This window comes from Scatophagus argus, chromosome 15, assembly GCF_020382885.2.
Source record: "Scatophagus argus isolate fScaArg1 chromosome 15, fScaArg1.pri, whole genome shotgun sequence".
NCBI lineage: Eukaryota > Metazoa > Chordata > Actinopteri > Scatophagidae > Scatophagus > Scatophagus argus.
The window spans coordinates 12,558,121-12,561,844 of NC_058507.1; positions in this window are offsets into that span (position 1 = coordinate 12,558,121).

A 3,724-nucleotide genomic window follows, 5' to 3' on the forward strand; every position below is an offset into this window, starting at 1 on the left:
TACGTTTGACCCACAGTGTACTTGGCCTTTTGAGTCACAAATATTGACCTGTTCAACCATCTGTTTTTGTTTTTACATCACAATCATTTGCCAACTCTTGCCTCATATTTTTTAGTTTACTTTCTTCCTGTCCTCCACTTTGTCATCCCTCTCTTGTCTTTCACCCTCTCATCCCCTCTCACCCTGTCTTTCCTTAACCCCTCTGTTCCTCTCCTCTCCCCTGTCTCTGAGAGTCAGTTGCCCACCCTAAATCAGCAAGCTGCCGAGGATTGTGGGAACCCATGGAATCGCCGTGACCAGGGATGCAGGCAGGGAGCCACGGCAGCGCTGGAATGTGGGGCGTCTGAGGAGATAAGAGCTGTGAGCCCAGCCAGGGAGAGGGGAGGGATGCAGCGACAGAGGAGCGAGGGGGGGGGAGGAGGACGAGGCAGAGTGAGGAGGGTGAGACAGAAACAGGGAGAGCAGCGAGTCTGTGAATGGGGAGACAGAAACACAACACCATAAACAGCCCAGAGAGCAAGACAGAGTGAGACAGAGAAAGAGGGGCGGAGGACTTAGGGGGGCACACACTGGAGATGGGAAGCCAGCCTTATTCCTCTTTGCATTTCATTTACATCCCTGGCCGTATCGACCAATCGGATTGGGAGCAAAGCCCAGGGCTTAGGAGGGGAATAAAAAGACAAAATGCCTTTGCTGCTCTCATCCCTCCCTGATAATACCCCTTCTGTTTTTCTTTTCTCTTTTTCTCCCGTCTATAAGTAGATACTGTCCGAAATGCCAGCGGAAAAGCGACACCTCCGCTTGCTGTGTATCTCAGATAGACCGAGCGGGAGCAGGGGCTGAAAAGACAGCTTTAGCAACTGGGCCTATCTCCTCTCCTCTTCCTCTCTCTGGCTGGATGGAAGCTTGGAGTGGAGAGAGGCGGAGGGCCGGGGTGTGTTGGTTGGTGTTTGGGAAGAGAATAGAGGGTGTGAGAGGCATGATATACTGAGCTGGCCACAGATTTTGTAGAATCTCACACTCTGGAAAAACTTTGCCTGCAGATCCCTTTCCTAAGCGTGTGAAACCTGTTTCAGGGATGTTTACGAGGTGCCACCCATCTTTGTGAACGTTGGCAAACGCAGCTACCAAACTCCACACATATTTTTAGCATGGGATTGTTGTTATTCTGGTATACTAAGTTGAAGGTTTATCTGAAATGGCAGCTCTTGTCAGTTGGTTGACTCAGTGAAACCTTAACTTTATTTTAGCTAAGTTAAATATTTTCCTATGGACTCACTGATGTGTATTGGAATTAGGCCCATTAACGCCAATCTGTGTTGACATGAAGTCATGACTTACTTGTCTCAGGTTTTTGTTTGCTATCACTCTTCATGTGTGTGTTTCTCAGTGTGTGGTCACCGCTGTTTGTATGGTAGGTACAGTACGTTTGCAGGTTTATTTGTCCAGGTGTTTGTCGTGCTCTCCTTTATCTTCCTGTTTGTATTCGGGCTACTTTGTGTCTATTTGTCGCTGTTTCTAAATGTCTTCCTGAATTTAAAGACTTCATGCTATTGTTTTGGTGTTCATGTGTTCTTTGTGTAGGTGCACTCAGACTATTGTACTGCCACTGGACTGCTGGTGTTGTTGTGCTGGCATCGCTGCTGATCTAGAGCTTATTGAAAGCGATTGTTGTTGCACAGACGAGAGTTCATCTCAATAGGGATCCACAATAAAGCATTCACACACAGAAAGGATCCTTTACCTGCCTCCACCAGACACATGTGAGAGATAAGGTCACCTTAGGACCCTGTGTGGACCCCATCCACCTTCACAGCATCCTCATCCTCCTCAGCCTGCACAAACTCACCCCTCTTGTAAAACAAACCAAACAATAGAGGCAGATATGTGAGGGATTAGAGGTCAGAGGGTTGGGAAATGCAACATCTCTATTTCCAGGATCAATCTTCAACTGCTTGGTAATCTCTGGCCCCAGGCCCCACATACCTCCAGTGGTCTCTCTTGTTGAGAGCTGGCATTGCCAGGCTGTGTGAGATGGTGCTCCTGCTGGGTGTGGGTTGCTGATAGGATAGTGTGTGTGTGTGTGTGTGAGGTTATAACCTGATATTGTGGATGAATAAAGGAGCAGAGGGACGTGCAACAAAGAGTCCTCGCTTTGTATCCAAACCTCCCCTAAATTCTCACTGATAGGTAAATGTGTGTGTGTTTGCTGATGTATGACAGACACAGTGTTAACATGTGTCTGTTTGTTCTATGTGCATGTTTGTAAAGTTCGTTCTAATCTGTAAATTTATAAACGTGAAATAACTTTGAGTTCTTCAGAGCATACTGAATATTATTCCCAAGTTCCCGTTGTTATCTTGTGTACACACATTTGTTTATTTGATACAGCCCCTCTCCACTGCTCCTCTTCTGTATATCAAAGACAGCAGTGCAGAGCGCAATTGAAAATGGCTACCGTGGAAAAAGGTCTCTCTCTGATTTAACTGCGAAGAGGCAGAAAAAGCCCTATTCTCCGCTCCCTTCTTAGATCTATTTAAATAATTGAGGAGTAAACTGACAAATTAGGCACCTTTATGGACGCCCCTGGGCTCTCTCTGGGGTCCTTCAGTTTCCCCAATACAAGAGAGTGCCACCAGCCACAGGATAATATCTCTGTGTGCTTTGAGACGAGGGGGTGGAGGAGTGTAGTGGACCAGGAGGGGTTTCGCCAATCAAGTGGGCCACACTTCCTCCCCCAGGTTCTAATTTTGTGCCACATTAAAGAGCTCGGCCTCCATTTAGGACACAGAGAGGCATTTTCATAATTTGCCGGGTCTCTCGACTAGCTCGGGGTGCCTTTTTCCTCTCTCTCTTCCCTCTCTCTCTCTCTCACTCCGTGTCTGAATGGAAGGCCTGAGGAGGAAGAGGGGTAATTCACCCGCCCCCTTTCAACCAACCGGCTTCAGTTCTGCATAATGTTGCTGCTAGGTGTGTATAGCAGCTAATATTTATCTCTTTAATAATTCTCCATTAGACCTGAATATTATTTTCCATATAAAAGCAAGCACTGCTTATTGTCGGCTGTACAAAAATGGTGTCATTCACATTTTGTTGATGCATTAAGGCTAATTCATTTGCCTGTACTTAGCATTTTGACTTAAAGACTACAGCGGATCTAATCTGTGAGTACGCAGCCATACTCAGCTGTGATGCTCGTATCGATAAAATCTGTGCTGTAGTATACATACAGCACATAATCTAGGTTAAAGTTGTTTCATTTCCTCTCGCTGACACCATCCATTCATGCACTACAGCATGCGTAAGCATTGATTCATATGTGATTGGTCACATAATTCACAGTCTCAGGGGGCATTTCATCACTGACAGACAAGCTAATCTAAAATCCCCCAATTTACAAATGAAAATCCCACCATCCAATTGAGCTAATAGAGGGACTTGAATGGGATAATAAGATGTGCTGTAATACTGTGTAAAAAGCCTGTAATGTTGTGTTGGTGTAAGAGCCTGTGTGACTGGATGTTTGACTGTTTGCAGTGATTACAGGGGCCTGCGGGCCTGGCGGAGGCTCCGTGGCTGGGACAGGGAGCTTCTCCCTGGGCAAGGAGATACGCCTGTCTGCCCCTTCTGCTGGAGCTACGGGGACCAGGACGTCAGGAGGGGAGAGTGCTCCCTCTGAGCTCACTCTCCCCCTCTCTCTCTCTCTCTCTCTCTCCCCCTCGCC